Source organism: Podarcis tiliguerta, assembly GCF_965153285.1.
Source record: "Podarcis tiliguerta genome assembly, chromosome: Z".
Taxonomy (NCBI): domain Eukaryota; kingdom Metazoa; phylum Chordata; class Lepidosauria; order Squamata; family Lacertidae; genus Podarcis; species Podarcis tiliguerta.
The window spans coordinates 20123771-20143103 of NC_139553.1; the positions used below are offsets into that span (position 1 = coordinate 20123771).

Consider the following 19333-nt stretch of genomic DNA (forward strand, 5'->3'; position numbering starts at 1 on the left):
CACCCGCCTCTCGCAAGGGCAGGAAAAGGAGCCGCAGTTGGGAGAGGCGCTGTGCTGCACTGCGCTTCTCCCAACCACGGCTCCTATGCCTGCTCTTGCAAGCAGCAGAGGTGGTGGTGGAGGGAAGAGTGGCCCAAAAGGAGCCCTTTTGGGCTGCTCCTTCCTCCTCTTCCGTCTTTGCTGCTGTCAGCGGCGGAGGAGAAGGAACGAGCAGCCCGAAAGCAGCCCTTTCGAACTGCTTGTTCTTCCTCCACCGCTGCCGCCACCACCAGGTTTGTGGTGTGGTGAACCAGCTTATACTCGAGTATATACGGTATATTGGCAAGCTATGACGTGTGCAGAGGAGGAGGGTGAAGAATATGATCAAAGGCCTGGAAACCAAACCATAAGAGGAATGGTCGAGGGAGTTAGGGATGTTTATCCTGGAGAAGAAAAGATGGAGAGGTGACATGATAGCCATCTTCAAATATCTGAAGGGTTGTAACATGGGAGAGAGAGCAGGTTTGTTTTCTCCTGCTTTGGAGAGAAGGTCCTGAAGCAATGGATTCAAATTCCAAGAAAGGAGATTTAAACTAAACATTAAGAAGAACTTTCGTAAGGTGAAAGCTGTCAACAGTGAAAAAGACTCCCTCAGAAGGTGATGGACTCTCTTTCATTTGAGATTTTGAAACAGAGTCTACATGGCCATCTGTCAGGGATTCTTGAACTGTGGTTAAAGCGTTTCAGGGGTTGCACTAGATTGAGGCTCCTTCCAACTCTACAACAGTGGTGAGATCCCATTGCTCTGTCCCAGCAGTTTGAAAGCACAGATAAATAGGTACCGTTGCAGCACGGTAAATGGTGTTTCCGTGTGCTCTGGAACTCATCATAGTGTCCTGTTGCTCCAGAACTGTTTTAGTCATGCTGACCAGAAAGCTGTGTGTGGACAAATGCTAGCTCTCTCAGCCTGAAAAATGAGATGAGTGTCATACCCCATAGTCACCTTTGACTGGACTGAACCGTCCAGGGGTCCTTTACCTTTACCTTTTTACTTCTATGATTCTGTGATTTCATTGGGTTAAGCAGCCCAGTATACATTTAATTTCCTTATTAAAACTCTTTAGCAGACAGTAATCTTAGTGTTTGCCTGCTCAGGGTGAGGACTTCCCATCTTGTCTTTAAAGAAAGTTTTCCATTGATTCCACCCGCCCACCGCCAGAAAACGGTGCTGGGTTAGGAAGGATAGTGGCAATTTTATTATCTGCCAGATTTCCACCTCCAAATGGCTCCCCCTCCAAATCTGTTTTTTTTTGGGGGGGGGCACATCTTGTTAGAGAAACTAAATTATTGCAGGAGAAATAGGTTGATAAGGGAAAGGAATGGAACTTTCCTTGTAGTGTGGTATGGTGGCTGAATTATCAGACTAGGACGTGGGAGACCAGGGCTTAGATCCCCAGATGGCCGTGAAGCTCCCCTGGGAGACTATGCTGCTCAGCCTGAACTACCTCACATTTTTGTGAGAATTAAATGTGGAGCAGACGGTCTCAGGTTCAATCCCTGACAGCATCTCCAGGTAGGGTTGGGAATCACCCCTGCCTGAAAGGAAAGCCTGGAGAGCTGCTGCCAGTCAGAGTAGGCAATACTGGGCTAGATGGACCAGTGGCATGACTCAATATAAGGCAACTTCCTATGCTATCCTCCTCCCATCCTATTTTGTTCAGGTGAACATAAATTGATTGCACTCTGAGCTTTCACCTCAAAGACCAGGATGTGAAGTTTTATGCTTCCTTGCGCACCCCTCAGCTCCAGAGCTGGGCAGGTCTTCCAGAGGGGCTATGATTGGGGGTTTTGGTGTGGATCCCTGGCATGCTGTTGTTGTTGTTTCTTATTTAGAGGTGACAGCCAGATGGCAAGTTTGTTCAAGCTGAAGGGAAAGAAAAGATTGTGGCTTTTAAATTCGCGAAGATGGGAGGAACAGGCAGCAGTTCAGATCCCATATATTTGGAAACATAAGTACTGCCATAAATTAGAGGCACCCGGCTGGGGTGTTCAGAGGGGACCCACCCAATACCCATCGCATTATTTTCTCCTAATGTGAACATCTACTAAGCGCACTGTCTGCTGGCAGTAATAAGTCATCTGCCACATTTTTATGATATTACTTAGCAAAGAGGCACATCTTGGTCCGCCAGCCAAAGTACTTGCATTTGAGGATTTGACCGTGCTGTTCTGTCTGATATGTTTCTCAGTCATCACATGGAGGGCTTCTCCGCACTCACTTTTCATGCTGCATGCAGTGACTTTGCACAGCATTTGTGATAATAGGATTGTAGATAGCGCCACAAATCTAACTCAATGGTGTAATATTGGAAAGTGTTAATCACTTCTCCTACCTGGGCAGTTACCTTTCCACAAGGGCTGACATTGATGCTGAAATCCAGCATCGCCTGATCTCTGTGAGTGCAGCCTTCTCTCAACTGAAGTGCAGAGTATTTGAGGACCAGGACATTTGCAGGAAAACCAAAATGCTTGTTGACAAAGCTATTGCACTACCAAATTTACTGTATGCTTGTGAAACATGGACCACTTCTAAATGCCATCTCCAGCTCCTTGAAAGTTTCCAGCAACAGTGTTTCTGAAAAAAATTACATATCACTTGGGAAGACAGGTGAACTAATGCCAGTGTACTGGAAGAAGCAAAGATTACCAGTGTCAAAGCAATCATTCTTCAACATCAACTTTGTTGAACTGGTCATGTTGTTTGGATGCCTGCTTATCGTCTTCCAAAGCAACTACTCTATTCCAAACTTAAAAATGGAAAGCGTAATGCTAGTGGTCAACAAAAGATGTTTAAAGACTTTCTCAAAGTAAATCCAAAAAAATTTAATATAAACACCAACAATTGGGGAACACTGGCCTGCAAGTGCTCCAATTGGAGAACAGCCTTTACCAAAGATGTCATGGACTTTGAAGAAGCTTGAACTCAGGACGAAAGGGAGAAATGTTCTAAGCGGAAGGCACATTTGGCAAACCCTCAACATGATCAACTTCTGCCCGGAAACCTATGTCCCATTGTGGAAAGACATGTGGATCCAGAATTGACCTCCACAGTCACTTATGGACTCACTGTCAAGACCGTGTTCATAGAAGACAATCTTACTTTGCTACGAGTGAGAAGAAGAAGAAGAAGAAGAAGAAGAAGAAGAAGAAGCAGCAGCAGCAGCTGATGACGACTTGGAAGGGATCCCATGGGCTTTCTAGTCAAATCCCCTTCAATGCAGGAATCCCAGCTGAATAATCCCTGACAATTTATGCTTAAAAGCCTTCGAGGAGAAAGAAGCCACCACCTTGTGAGGGAGCCTGTTCCACTGTCATGGAAACATAGAATTGTAGAGTTGGAAGGGACCCCAAGGGTCATCTAGTCCAACTGCATGCAATGCTGGAATCTCAGCTAAAGCATTTATGATAGGTGGCCATCCAGCCCCTTCTTTAAAACCTCCAATGAATGCTCTTACCATTGTAAAGTTCCTTTCTAATGTTTAGTTGGAATCTCCTTTCTTGCTATCATTTTCTCTAAACTAAAATATCCCCAATGCTGCAAGGGGAGGCATTCAATCACCTTCATCATTTTAGCTTCCCTTTTCTGAATGCAATTAAGGCCCCATTTGCACCTTACGTTTAAAGCACTATTATACCATGTTAACATACATGGCTTCTCCCAAAGAATCCTGGGAACTGTCATTTGTTAAGGACATTGTGAGTTGTTAGGAGACCCCTAATCCCTTCACATAGCTACAGTTCCCAAAGTACAGTGGTACCTCGGGTTACAGACACTTCAGGTTACAGACTCCGCTAACCCAGAAATAGTACCTCGGGTTAAGAATTTTGCTTCAGGATGAGAACAGAAATCATGTGGTGGCGGCGTGGCGGCAGCGGGAGGTCCCATTAGCTAAAATGGTACCTCAGGTTAAGAACAGTTTGAGGTTAAGAACAGATCTCCAGAACGAATTAAGTTCTTAACCCAAGGTACCACTGTATTAGTATTAGTCCTCAGGACTGTTCACAAAAAATCACAATATAAAAACAGAAAATACATTAAAAAAAACCCAATAATCCCCACTTCCACAACACATTTTAAAAGGGTATTGGATGTTAATCAGCCAAAGGCCTGGTTGGAGAAGGTTTTCACTTGGCACCTAAAGGTATATAATGAAGGCACCCTGGGGAGAGAATTCCACAAATGGAATCACTGCCAAAAAAAAAAAAAAAAAAAGGCCTGTTCTCGTGTTGCTACCCTCCAGACCTCAGGTGGAGGAGGCACACGAAGAAGGGCCTCAGAAGATGACCTCAGGGTCTGGGTAGGTTCATATGGAGAAAGGCAGTCCTTGAGGTATTGCGGTCCCGAGCTGTTTAAGGCTTTATAGGTCAAAACCAGAGTAATTTAACAACCAATCGCTCTTCCGAGGCAGCTCTGAGAACTGTGTCTCTGTTTGGGAATAGAGGCCTCTTAATAACTGTCAGTGCCCTTAACCAACTACAATTCTCAGGAGTATTTGAGGGGAGAAGCCATGACTGTTTAAACTGGCACAATACTGCCTTAAATGTATGGTGCAGGTATGGCCTGAGTGTGCATTGGCATATAATACCTACCTATTGTGGCACATGGAATCCAGAGTGGCCTTGGCACTAGGATCCTCCATGCCTGCATGCTTTATTTCAGGTCAATCCGGGGCGGAAATAAAAACCCCACTTAGCAAAGGATACTTTCTTTCTTTGGCATCTTTGGATGAAATTTAGAGCTTGCCAGCTTGGCTCTTGGAGTGCTTCTCAATCTCGTCTTCACCAAGGGGTAAAGCACACATCCTGTCAGAGAGCCCCCAAATGTTCTCTGTTTGCCAAACAGCCATCCAATTTGCACAGCTGGATTGGACTTGTCAGACTCGAAAGTGGAATAGCAGCAACAGATACATGTAATTGGGTTTGGAAGGACATTGGCAGAGATGTCACACAGAGGGATTCCAGAAGTGAGATATCAAAGGGCAGAGAGGGTCAGGCCGTGAAGTATCTGCAGGAGTAAAGAGGAGGAGGATTCAGAGAGAGCGACTCTTTTACACTTTGGAATGCCTGGGCAACGCAGGGCCTGTTAGCAAAGGGTAAGTTTGCAAGGGGTGTTGTTGTTGTTTTTAATTAAATTAAAAATCCCATCCTGGGCTCTCTCCTCCCCCACCGCCCTAGCATTTGCATTGCACACCATGTGCATGGAATGTGCCTCTCACAAACCCTGGAGGTGTTTGTGAATGTGTGCAGGTCATAATGATAAAAATATTCTGCAAGTATGTCGGTGTTGTTTGCAGACTCGCTTCTGTCCTTCCCTTGAAAGAATGAGACCAGGAATCACCATACAGTGGAGTAGTGGTTCAGAATTGAAAGACCTTTGGGACAGTCTATTTTCAGCACCCCAGTGGTGGCTCCTCTATATTTAGTGGCTGAGGGACATAACATTAATCTTTTTGGATGCTGGCCTTGGATTCTCCTCCATTTTGCACTGCAAGGAAAATGGAGATATTCTGCAGGCCCTGAAGATTATTTTTCACCTTCCTCATACAAAGCAATAGCAATTTGGGTAACTTTTATTGAATCACTACATATTTTTGTTGTTGTTGTTAGAATTATTTTATTTCACAAAATTTATACATACACCATTCAGTTGCTTAAAAAGATCACCTCAAAGTAGTTTACAGAAAATCAGTAATCACTGGAAACAACTCTTTAAAACATTCAAAAAATAAAATCAGCAGTAAACTAAAAATAGCTTAAAACGTTCACCAGTGTTCTACATGCCTAGAGAAGCTTATTTAAAGAAAAAGGTTTTTAGCAGGCACCAAAAAGAGTACAGCAAAGGTGCCTGTCTAATGTGTCAATAGGCAGGGAGTTCCAAAGTGTAGGTGCTGCCACTCTAAATGATTGACTGTGTAATGGGGATTATATGGCACATGCAACAATGCCAGTTCCGCAGATGGAAGTAGTCGAGCAGGGGAGGAGGTGTAAGGTGGTTTCACAGGTAAATTGATCAGAAGTTGTTACGGGCTTTATTGACTAATAGTTAACACCTTGATATGGTCTGAAGCTCAACATCAAAAAAACTAAGATCATAGCCACTAGTCCCATCACCTCCTGGCAAATAGAAGGGGAAGAAATGGAGGCAGTGAGAGATTTTATTTTATTGGGTTCCGTGATCACTGCAGATGGTGACAGCAGTCTGCTTCTTGGGAGAAAAGCAGTGACAAACCTAGACAACATCTTAAAAAGCAGAGACATCACCTTGCCGACAAAGGTCTGTATAGTTAAAGCTATGGTTTTCCCAGTAGTGATGTATGGAAGTAAGAGCTGGACCATAAAGAAGGCTGATCGTTGAAGAATTGATGCTTTTGAATTATGGTGCTGGAGGAGACTCTTGAGAATCCCATGGACTGCAAGAAGATTAAATCTATCCTTTCTTAAGTAAATCAGCCCTGAGTGCTCACTGGAAGGACAGATCCTGAAGCTGAGGCTCCAGTACTTTGGCCACCTCATAAGAAGAGAAGTCTTTCTGGAAAAGACCCTGATGTTAGAAAAGATTGAGGGCACAAGGAGAAGGGGACGACAAAGGACGAGATGTTTGGACAGTGTTTTCGAAGCTACCAACATGAGTTTGACCAAACTGCGGGAAGCAGTGGAACACATGAGTGCCTGGTGTGCTCTGGTCCATGGGGTCATGAAGAGTCAGACACGACTAAACAACAACAACAACACCTTGAACTTGGCCCAGTTGGAAAACAGCAACCATCCCAGATCTCTGAGTGCACTTTTATGCTGACAGTCTTATGCCTAATAAAAGTCAGTATGCTGGCAAAGAGCACAAAGCAGATGTCGCTTTTAAATGTGTTTGTGCGAGGGGGGCTTTTGTTTTGTGTCCTTTTTTTTCTTGCTTTTATCATGTATTTTGCATCCAATTGGTTTGTGGACTGTATAACCCCCATCAGCCCAAGCATTCATGGCCAGTGGTCAGGGCTGAAGGGAATTAAATTCCAACTATGTTTGGAGATCCAAGACTGGGGAAGTCTTTATGGACCATACTGTCCAGATCAATGGTTCCCAAACTTTCTGGCCACTTGGTTCTATAAACTTATCCCCAGAGCCTGCTACCCTACCATATACAAAGTGTTATTCGGAATGGTGGTTTGCACAACCTACTAAGGAAGGTAACAACACAGTAAAATTCAAAAACACAGTAAAATTCAAAATTATAACAATTAATTGCACAAAATCCAATTTGTTTAGTTTGATTAATTCAGCAAAATGGATGAGCTTGATCCAGTGACACCTGCTTTTCAATATCTGATAGTCATTAACACCTGCAACCCTTCAACACCCTTGCCTCTTAGTGCCCTGCTGGGGGGCGGGCTGTGCTACCAACCACTTTGGGTAACACTGGTCTAGAATGGTTGAAATAGTATGGGGCACTTGCATAAGCCCTGGGACAGGATCCCAAGCCCAGTTCTCACTGCAGATGGAAAAGCAGTCATTTTTGATCTTGCATTGGTTTCTGTCCCCTGTCCAGGCATTGTGCAACTGATGTGCATGGTTAGTCTCTCCTCTGATACAACTTGCTCAGTATCCTAAGAACATAATAAGCGAGCAGCTGCTGGATCATGCAGTGGCCCATCTAGTTGAGCAGTCTTTTCTCAAAGTTGCCAACCAGGTGCTTGTGGGAAGGTGACAAGCAGGACCTGAGCACAACAACAATGCTCACTTGTGATTCCCAGCAACTGGTCATACACGTTGTTTTTCTTGAACATCCCATGATCACCCTTCTGAGCAGCCCAATCATTGAGCATCCTGTTGAGTAAGTTCTGTGTATTTCAATAGTTTGTGGTTTAGGGTTCATTCACACATCCTTTGGTGTTGCGTTTCTAGGCACAGGTCAAGGCTTTCCAGGTTCGTATCCAAGCATTATTTTTTGTTTTTTGCTTTGGTCCCGGCACATTCTCTGGGAAAACCTGCATTGAGTAAATGGCAATTGAGTTTTACTAGGGAAAGTGTGGAGCAAAGTTCTGTGTAGATGAGCCCTTCTTTTATTGGCTTCAGTTAGAGATTGTACTGTAAGAACATAAGAAGAGGCTGCTGGATCAGGCCAGTGGCTCATACAGTCCAACATCCTCTTCTCACTGTGGCCAAAATGATTCTCATGGGAAACTTGCAAGCAGGATCTGATCCCTCTTCCCTCCCATGGATTCCAGCAACGAGTATCCAGAAGCATTACTACTTCCAACTCTGTAGGCAGAGCACAGCGATCATGTCTAGTAGCCAATAATTTGTCTAATCCTCTTTTAAAGCCATCTAGGTCGGTGGCCATTGTTGCCTCCTGAGAGAAGGAGTTCCATATTTGGCAGTGTGGATTTCTTTTATCTGCCCTGAATCTTGCAACATTCAGCCTCATTGGATGTTTGCAAGTTCCAGCGTTATGAGAAACGGAGACAGCTGGTTGCCCGTTCATTTCCAGACCTAATTCCTGCCTCCTGTGGGAGTGAGTTCCATGGTTTGTGCTGCGTCACGAAATACTTTCTTTTCTCCATCCTTTCCTGTTGTGCTGTATGTGGGGCTACCCTTGAAGACAGCTCAGATGAAACATTAGTCCATGTTCTCCTATACTGACATTTTAACGGGGACATTAGATCCCCTTTTATCACCCATGTACTATTTCTACGCTAGGGGAACTTGGATGAGTTTTATCTCAGTTTTATACCTGTTTTACTGTCTTATTTCAACCTTATGCTCATAGAAAATATAGCCAGGTTCCTTGCTATAGCTATCAAAACTCTGTCATAATTATAAAAGGAGAGTCAAGTTCCGTCTGTCTTATTATCTATTCCTGATCATTAAGTGGTTTTGTGATATCCATTTTAAAAGGTGCCATTTATGTAGATGTAGATTGTCTGGATCCTACTCGCTTCCCTCTTTTTTGATGTTTATAGGCTGAAGACCAAATTAACTTTTGTTAGAACTTGATATTTTTGTGTGGCAACACCTATACTCTAAAACTCCCTACCTCTTGATATGAGGCCGGTGCCTTAACTGCACTCCTTTTGCTGCCTGCTCAAAACATTTTATTTTAAACAAGCCTGTCCAGATATTTAGAAAGTTTTAATCTGTTTTTTCTCTATTTTTATTTTAACATGTTTAAAGTCTTATATTATTGTTGTTAATTGTTCTTATCAATAATTTCATTGTTTAATCTTTTTTTGTAAACCACTTTGGGGGGCTTTATTTACAATCAACAAAGGTATAAATTTTATGTAATAAAATAAATAAGCTGAACTGGTTTGGAAGATGGACTATCTGTAAGTGCAAAGTTCAGTAGCCAGTCACTAAGTGGTTCAGCCAGTCAGTATTATATTACCACCAATTCAGTGGGATTTTCACCTGCTCCTGATATGCTTCTGAACCTAATTCAAAATGTTACTGCTGATCTTTAAAGCCCCACATGACTTAGTATCCAGGTACCTAAGGAGCACCTCCAATGTTATATTGCTGTGTTAAGATCTGAAGGAAAGGCTCATCTTAGAAGACATTCACACCATAGATATGAAGCGCTATGATGCTACGTTAAACAGTCACAGCTTCCCCCAAAGTGTTATAGGAGCTGTAGTTTGTTAAGGAAGCTGAGGGTTAAGAATGTAGGAATAGCCAGCTGGGTCAGACCAATGGCCCGTCTAGTCTAGCACCCTGATCTCACAATGGCCAACTAGATACCTCTTTTGGTAAGCCCACAAGCAGGCCCTGAGCACAAGAGCAATCTGCCGCGCTGTGGTTTCTAGCAACTGGTATTCAGAAGCAATGCTACCTCCAACTATGAAGGCAGAGCCGTGGGCATCATGGCTAATACCCATCAACAGCCTTCTCTTCCATGAATTTTTCCAGTCCTCTTTTAAAGCCATCCAGGTTGGTGGCCACCACAGTATGCTGCATTAAGAAGCCTTTCTTTTATCTGTACTCACTATTCCCACATTCATTGGATGCCCAGAAGTTTCAGCATTATGAGAGAGGGAGAAAAACTTTTCTTTCTCCACTTTCTCCATGCCATGCATAATTTTATGAACTTCCATCATGTCACCTGTTACTTGCCTTTTCTCTAAACTAAAAAGACCCAAATGCTGCAGCCTTTCTTCATGGGGGAGTCGCTCCACCCCCTTTATCATTTGGGCTGCCATTTTCCAAACACTTTCTAACTCTGCAATATCCATTTTGAAGTGAGGCGACCAGAACTGCCTACACAGTATTTCAAATGTGGTCACACCCTAGATTTATACAGTGGTATTATGGTACTTCAGCTTGAGACCAGGAGGCTGTTTGAGAATACGGATGGAGGGAGCTGGAGGTAACTTGGGCAAACTATTTGATCATACAAGAGGCAAAGGTGTGGTTGCATTACACAAGCCCCAAAGCTTTTGCAGTAAATCATGATAGGGATGCCCATTCCTTAATAATAATGAATTAACAAAGATTGGGGGGGGGGGGGAGACTATAGCTATGCCTTCCCATAGTCATAATCTGAGTTTGTTTGAAGTTTCTGAATCCTGTTTCCATGCACCAGAGATATTCTTCAGATCCTGAAATCTACAGCTAGTTGGCAGTTTCAAAACACATTAATAAGTTACTATAGAAGCTTGAAAATCGTCACAAAATGATAGCAGTGTCAAATGTTATGATGATATGGGAGAAAGAGCAGTAGGTGACATGCCCTCCTTTATATATTTTTATTTGTATCCCACTGTTCCTCCAAGGAGCTCAAGGTGGCATACATGGTTCTCTTCCCTCCTCATTTAAGCCCCACAAAATCCCTGTGAGGTAAGTAAGGCTGAGAGGCTGTGACTGACCACCAAGGTTACTCAGTAAGCTTCATGGTCTAGTGGGGATTTGAACCCTGGTTTCTCAGGTTAGAGTCCAACACTCTAACCCAGAGCTTTCCAAATTTTTCATGTCGGTGACACACTTTTCAGACATGCATCATATCACACCACAGTAATTCAGTTTTACTAGCAAACCAGAGGTTAAACGAACCCCTTTCCAGCCCCGGGAGGAGCACAAGGAGCATTCGCACGACGCGCCTATACACTGCCGCTGACATGCTAATGTATCACGACACACAGTTTGGAAAGCTCTGCTCTAACTACTACACCATGACTGGCTCTCCTGAACTGAATTTGGCTCTTGTTGACTGTTCTTAAAATTAATTAATTCCTTAGCAAGACTCCTCATTTTTTTTAAAAAAAAACCCTGTATAAAATATAAAAGTAGAATTCGCATCCTGAAATTTTGCCCAATTTTGAGTCTGACTACATTGTTTTAAAGTTCAAGCAAACCTGGATCCTGGCTCTCACTGCTTCATGCAAGTTTGGTTTCCCACTTTCTAAGCAGATTCTGTGCCAAAATGCATCTTGGGACAAAAATCTAATTTATAGCCCACCCTCCTTCCCCTCTCTCTTTGTGTGTGTCAAATATATGGAAATTCTAAACCATGACATTCATTTTTGCAACTTCCAAATCTTTCTGCAGGCTTTGCAGTTAACTTACCCAAGATAGGAAAAATCAGGGGGATTCAAATATTAAGGAGCAAGGGAAACTGGAAACAAATTATTTGTGTTGGCAGCTAGCTGTTAACCTGGCCTTGGTTCTGCTCTGACAACTCAGTAGTCTTTGGCAAATTGATATGTAGAGCAAAGGGAGGATTTGTTCACTGCGGAGCAACATGAAAAGGTTGCCTGAGCTCACGCAGAGAGCCACGTGAGCAAGATGACTGGAAGTGGGACTTGTGCCAGAGGTTGAGCATAAAAAGAGCCCTGCTGATCAGTCCCAGGGGCTCACCTAGCCCAGCACCCTGTCCTTGAAGTGGTCAAACCAGATGCCTGTGGGAAACCAGGGAGCAGACTCCAAGTGCAAGATCCCTCCTGCGGTTTCCAGCAACTGGTATTCAGAAATATTGCTGCCTATGACTGTGGGGAGCAGAGCAGAGCCATGATGGCCAAGCAACCACTGATAGCCCTCTCCTCCTCCATGAATTTGTCCAATCCTCTTTTAAAGCCATCTGAGTTGGTGACCATCCCTGCCTCCTGCGGGAGGGAGTTCCACAGTTTAACTAAGTGCTGCATGAAGAAGCAACTTTGAACCTTCTGAGCTGCCTGCAGCCCACGAAACATAAACTGTCCTATTAGTTGCCAATGATACTTCCCCATTCCATGCAAGGAAGCTGCTTGTTGAAACTCTGCTGGGGAGATGGTTCTGCTTCATGGATTAAACAAGCTCTGCAGGAGTGGAGCTGAAAACAGGGCTCCTCTTTCCTTCTTTTTAAAACCTTTTGCAGAGTTCTAGAAGAAGAAAGTAAATTAATGCAGAATAAGTCAAGTGACTTTACTTTTCACAATTTATTCTGATGAGAATAACCTGGGCCAGACACTTCCCTAGCTATTATTAACTGTGAGAAAGAACCTTACAGAATGCAGAGCAAGATTTTTTTTAATTTATTTTTTGCTGCAGTACCTTCAACCAGGAGTGGTGGTGGGGGGGTGGGGAGGCAGGTTGGGTGGGGCATGCTAGGGATCCTTAGGAAAGGAATTGAAAATAAAACAGCCAATATCTTAATGCCATTATATAACTCTATGGTGCAACCACATTTGGAGTACTACTGTTTTGTTCACCTCACCTCAAAAAGGGTACTGTATGGTGGAATAGGGCAATGTTCACAATAGGGCAACCAAAATGATAAAGTAGGTGGAGTGACTCCCCTATGAATAAAGTTTGGCGTGTTTGGGACTTGAAAAAGGAGAAGAGGAGGTGACATGATAGACGTTTATAAAAAATTATGCAGGGCATGGAGAAAAAGTGGATAGAGGACCGTTTTTCTCCCTCTCATAACACTAGAATGTGTGGGCATCCAGTGAAGCTGAATGTTTGGTGATTCAGGATGCATAAAAGAAAAGACTTCTTCACACAGCACTATAAAACTTGCTCCCGTAGGAGGCAATGATGGCCAAAAAATGGGATTGCTTTTAAAGAGGGTTGCACAAATTAATGAAGAAGAAGAAGTTTATTGATGGCTACTAGCAAGGGTGGTTGTGCTGCGCCCTCTACAGTTTGAGGCAGCAATGCTTCTGAATGCCAGCTGCTAGAAACCATAGAAGGGGTGAGTGTTGCTCTTGTGTTTGAATCCTGCTTGCAGGTTTCCCTCAGACATCTGGTTAGGCAATGTGGGAGGAGGATACTGGACTAGATAGGCCACTGGACTAGTCCAGCAGGATCTTCTTAGGTTCTTAAAAGCCTGCCTGAATTCCCCAAAAGGGTGAACTGGGCAAGGTTGGGAAGAAATAACAGGAGGCATACGGCAGCCCACACGGCTTTTTGGTGGTGAACATTGTAGCCAGGCTGAGGAATCTGTCTGAACAAGCTGGAGCCAGCCTGTATTCAGCATGGCCCTATGCGTCTCATGGAATGTCTATAAATTAAGGGAGAGCTGCCTTGCAAGTATGGAAGGGAGAGATTTATGTGCTTTTAAGAGTCCTCCAGTGGAATGAACCACTCTGGATGGGGAGCTATCTGCCTTTTCTGGGAATGCCAAACCTACTGTTCACACAGAGCTTGACAGCTTGGGGCTCAAACCCACAAGAACAAATGGATGCAAAGAACTCGGCCCTCCAGAATTGTAGGATTTTACTTATTTTACTGAATTCCTATCCTACCTTTTTCTCCAGTGAGCTCAAGGTGACATACATGGTTCTCTCCCCATCCCCATTTAATCCCCAAGGATTACATCAATCCTGTGATGTAGATTAGGCTGAGAGACAATGGCTGGCCCCCAAGATCACACCCTGTGAGCTTTATGACCGAGTAGAGAATCAAACCCTGGTCTCTTCCAGATCCTAATTGAGGTGGATTGGGTACCCTAGGCTGACCAGAACAAATTTACAGTGTATTTGAGGTTTTTAAGAAGAGTTGGGCTGGCCACCTATCAGAAATTCTTTAGCTGTGATTTCTGCATTGCAGGGGGTTGGACTAGATGGCCCTTGAGTTCCCTTCCAACTCTGCAATTTTGTGATTCTATGATGGTGGTGGGGATTTCAGGAAGCAAACATTTTGGCCATTTAGGTAGGGAGTGAGCGGAAATTTTGTGAAAATTACCATTTGCAGTAGCTTAGCTTAGCTTTTCAGTTTTGCAAAGTTTTCACTGGTGCAGCAACGGTAACAGATGTCCTTTCAGTGGCATCCTACTGGCTGATGCCCATCTCCTGTCCCCACATTCCGGTCTCCCACAGTGTGTGAGGCGTAGGATTGTTTCAAGACTTCTTGGGATTGCTAGTGTTGATTGCCAAGGTCTCTCTCTCTTTCTCTCTCTTGGGATTGCTAGTGTTGATTTCCAAGGTCTCTCTCTCTCTCTCTCTCTCTCTCTCTCTCTCTCTGTGTGTGTGTGTGTGTGTGTTTTAAAGATAGAGAGCATACCACCACAAGTGATGCACTTTTAGACTTTAATGCTATGCTGGATAATAGAATCATAGAATTGTAGAGTTGGAATCAACAAAACAAGTCATCTAGTTCAACTCCCTGCACTGCAATCTCCAAAATAGATGGTGCATAGATCTGGTTTTGTACCTTGGGGTGGACATGTTCTCCTCTCCACCATTTATAATATTGCAGGCAAGATGTCCCATTTAAAAAAATAAGGAAGGGGAGGGGCCATCAGACCACATATTGCTGTCAATTCCCCCCCCCCCGCCCCAATGAACTCTGAAATCCCCCTGATGCAAACCTTCCATGCACTTTTCTTTTGCATAAATTGTTTGATACATGGAAGTGTGTAAAACTGGGGTGCAAAGGTAATTGAGAAGAAATCTCTGTTTGTGAAACTGAAAAATATGGAAGTGTTTGCAAAAAAAAGTTAGTTTATATATGCACCTTGCATGCAAACAGGACCACAGTTTTCCTAACTCGATAAAATGCAAATGTTAAAATGGATACCTATTCATCTCAGCTCAAAAAGGATATTGTAGTTGGAAAAAAGTTATTTAAAGGGCATCCAAAATGATCAGGGTATGGAGCGACTCCCTGATGAAGAAAGGTTGCAGGGTTTGGGTCTTTTGAGTTTAGAGAAAGGGAAAATAAGAGATCACATTATAGACATTTATAAAATGATGCATGGGCTGGAGAAAGTAGATAGAAAAAAGTTTTTGCTTCCTCATAACAGTAGAACTCATAAACATCAAATTAACTTGAATGTTGGAAGATTCAGGACAGCTACAAGAAAGTCTTCACACAGCACATTGTTAAACTTTGCAACTCGCTCCCACAGGAGGCAAGGCTGGCCACCAACCTAGATGGCTTTAAAAGAGGATTAGACAAATGCATGCAGGAAGAGAAGGCTATTGATGGCTACTAGCTGGGATGGCTGTGATCTGCCTCCACAGATGGAGATAATAATGCTGCTGAGTGTTCCTGATTGCAGGTTTCCCCCCAGGGTATCTGGTTCGCTACTGGGAGAAGAGGATGCTGAACTAGATGGGCCATTGGCCTGAACCCGCAGGACTCTTCTTACATACTTATGTAAGGCACCAGTTTTAACTTTGAAAGGCCTGGAGTTGGAAGTGCCCATTGCGAGCTGGACCTAGAAATTCTTAGGCGTGGGGGAGCTTTGTAAGACACTAGCAATTCTTGCAATAGATAAATATTGTACACCAATTGGCCACCCACAGATGTCTTCTTCATCATCTTTTGTGGGGCTGTCAGCTTGCCACAGCTCAAAAGAGTGTGTGGGCTCCCCTTTGGGGCTCCTCTTTTCCACAGCACAGGTCCAGTCTCACCATGCCTGACAGCACTGCTTGCCAGCCGCTGGATCAGTTACTCTTGCCTGCTGAAGTATTTAAAAGCCTTTCTGAACAAACAAATATATGGCTATTGCATCTGCAGAAAAAGGAAGGTTAATCCTTTTCCTACTCACTTGACTTCTGTTCCTTTTAAATCACAGTTCTTTGAACTTTAAGGTGCTACGGAGACAAGGAAGGAGTTCTCTTTTGTTGGTGAAGTAAAACTAGTGTTATTCTAGAAAAATAGGTGCCAGAAATTACCATAAACACCTCCCTTGTTCTCTTATAATGGCCATGCTAACCTTCTCTATATCATTCCAATTTTAGTATATGTGCTGTCGAAGCGAGCACTGTTCTCTTATAATGGCAATGGCATCTACCTGAGAGGGGCCGGAAGTCCTCCCAAATATGTTGTTTCTTTTTCAAACCATCCCAATCATTAATGGAACAAATTGCTTCAAGGAATGGCATAGGTTTCTGGCAAGGTATATCTGGCAAGGCAAGAAACCTAAAATAAAATTCAAATTATTAACGGACCTAAAAGAAAGGGGCGGATTTGCATTACCAGACTTTAGCTTATACTTCAAAGCAGCCTGTTTTGTATGGTTAAAGTATTGGATACTTCTAAAGAATACCAGCTTACTTGATATAGAAGGATGGGACAATGTAGTGGGATGGCATGGTTATTTGGGCTATGAAAAAGTGAAAATACATAAGGGTTTCAAAAATCATATCGCGAGGAAGGCAATATTTGAGATATGGGAGAGAAATAAAAAAAATGTTAGAGCCAAAAACCCTTTGGTGGATTTCACCATTGGAGGCAACAGCAGTTAAAAGAAAAAACATGGATAGCAACTGGCCAACCTATAAAAATTTATTTGAAGAACGCGATAATCAATTAAGATTAAAGAATTATGACACTCTAAAACAAATTGGCATAAACTGGCTGCAACATTATCAACTTAATGGAATATTTGAACATGACAAAAGAAAAAACGGGTTTGACAAAATAATCTCTGAACTAGACAAAGAACTCCTCTCAGGTAACAAAAAAAACCCGCTGTCTAAAATGTACAAATTATTATTAAAATGGCATCTTAAAGACAAGGAAGTCAAAGATGTAATGGTAAAATGGGCGCAAGATCTGGGATATAATATGGAGCTAGAAAAATTGGAAAACCTCTGCAAAAACAATATCGGATTCACGGCCTGTTAAACGATTAAAGAAAATTTCCTTTAAATGATGTACCAGTGGTATATAACTCCAGCAAAATTGGCTAAAATGAATAAAAAGATTAGTAACAAATGCTGGAAATGTAACCAAAAAGAGGGGAGTCTTTTCCACATGTGGTGGACGTGTCCCAGAATTAAAAAATTCTGGGATATGCTATATGAAGAAATAATAATAATAAAAAAAAGATTAGACATACATATTTTAAAAAACCCTGAATTATTTTTATTAGGAATTTTCACAACGGACATCCCAAAGGATAATAAAAGAGTCTTTCTGTATGCAGTCACGGCCGCAAGGATCGTGATAGCGAAACATTGGAAATGTAATGCAATCCCAACAAAAGAAGAATGGCTCTCAAAACTAAGTGAATATCTAGAACTCGCCAAATTAACAAGCCTAATAAGCAATCACTCAAAAGAAAGATTAAGAAGAGAATGGGGTGTCTTTACAAATTACATGGAAAAAGAAGGCTTCCAGAGCATCACTTGGCTTAAAGGTAAAGGGCCCCCTGACCATTAGGTCCAGTCGTGGCCGACTCTGGGATTGCGGCGCTCATCTCACATTATTGGCCGAGGGAGCCGGCGTACAGCTTCTGGGTCATGTGGCCAGCATGACTAAGCCGCTTCTGGCGAACCAGAGCAGCGCACGGAAATGCCGTTTACCTTCCCGCCAGAGCGTAGATTAAATCCCACTAGCAATCAGACTGTTTCTCCAAGACTTACCATCTAAATACAGTTATCGGGGCGGGGGATGATTTGCTAAGTACGTTCATGGATAGCGGGAAATCATTATTCGCATTAAGGAGTCAATCCAAAGTTGTCTTGCGTAGGATGTTGCTGTATTGAATTCATTGATAAATTGTAGTAATAGCCTCGCTTAGATAATTGCCGTTGTTGCTGCTTTTGCATCTCTCTACCTCTGCTCATCTTTGTTCCCAGAAGAAATTAAGGCACATTCTCCTCCCCCACCTCATCATCTAATTCCTGCGTTTAATTGTGATGTCAGCTAATGAGCCCTGATTGGAATAATAGTGATAATTACATTTGCTCTTCTCCCTCTGTGGCATATTTTGTAAAGGCTCACAGCAAGGAACTAGGAACTCTCTCTTTCTCAACAACGTAGCGCAGACTTCAGCAGAAAAAAAGGGTGTGTGTGAATGGAAAGGTGATTTCTTCTCATCTGAACTAAGCAGAATTTAGAATTTAGGCTCTCCTAACATTTCTAAGTACAGTGGTACCTCGGGTTACATACGCTTCAGGTTACGTATGCTTCAGGTTACAGACTCCGCTAACCCAGAAATAGTACCTCGGGTTAAGAACTTTGCTTCAGGATGAGAACAGAAATCATGCTCCTGTGGCGCGGCGGCAGCGGGAGGCCCCATTACCTAAAATGGTGCTTCAGGTTAAGAACAGTTTCAGGTTAAGAATGGACCTCCGGAACGAATTAAGCACTTAACCCGAGGTACCACTGTATAGAGAGCCAGCAGCGGCATAGTGGTTAGCCTGTCAGACTAGGAGCTGGGAGACCAGGGTTCAAATCCTTCTCTGCTCACTGGGTAAAGATAAAGGTCCAGTCGTGGACGACTCTGGGATTGCAGTGCTCATCTCGCTTTATTGGCCGAAGGAGCTGGCATACATATTCCAGGTCATGTGGCCAGCATGACTAAGCCGCTTCTGGCGAACTGCCTCTGAGGCTAACCTACCTCACAGAGCTGTTGTGGGGATTAAATGAGGAAGAGTGAACAATGCATGCCACCTTGAGCTTCTTGGATAAAAAGGTGAGATATAAATAAATAAATAGGATGGTGTTGGGTGTTTTTAGAAAAGAGAGGGGCAAAGTAAAACAAAAACAAAAAACACTGCCTTAGAATAATCAGCAAGGTCTTAAATTTCATTGATAACATCTGAAAATGTTTGAATTTTATTGTAATTTTGCACTGCCCTTCAACTGACAGGATCTCAGGGTGGTTTACAACTGTTAATGTATTAAAAGAGCAGTAAAATCAGCCCTGAAGCAATACTCCAAGCAAATGCTACTACTGTATGATTAAAGTAAATCATATTTACTGCAGCAAAGTGGTGGCTTTACTTTCAGGAGGTTTCACCCAGTAGCTGTAGCTCAGTGGTGGAGCTAAGGCTTTTCATGCAAATGGTTCTGGGTTCAATCCCTGGAAGGGCTAGGAATGCCTCCTGCTTGAAACACGGGAGAGCTGCTGCCAGTCAGTGTCAGCAGT

At 43.1% G+C, this 19333-nt stretch overlaps 1 protein-coding gene and 1 long non-coding RNA gene across 4 annotated transcripts in view; both read left to right on the forward strand.

Moving 5' to 3' along the window:
- LOC310669768 overlaps positions 1-19333 on the forward strand; it is a 571559-nt gene that overhangs the window by 270847 nt on the left and 281379 nt on the right. The gene's annotated exons all lie outside the window — the stretch shown is intronic.
- Positions 1-19333, forward strand: part of AR (androgen receptor) — a 214015-nt gene that overhangs the window by 97240 nt on the left and 97442 nt on the right. The window lies entirely within an intron of this gene.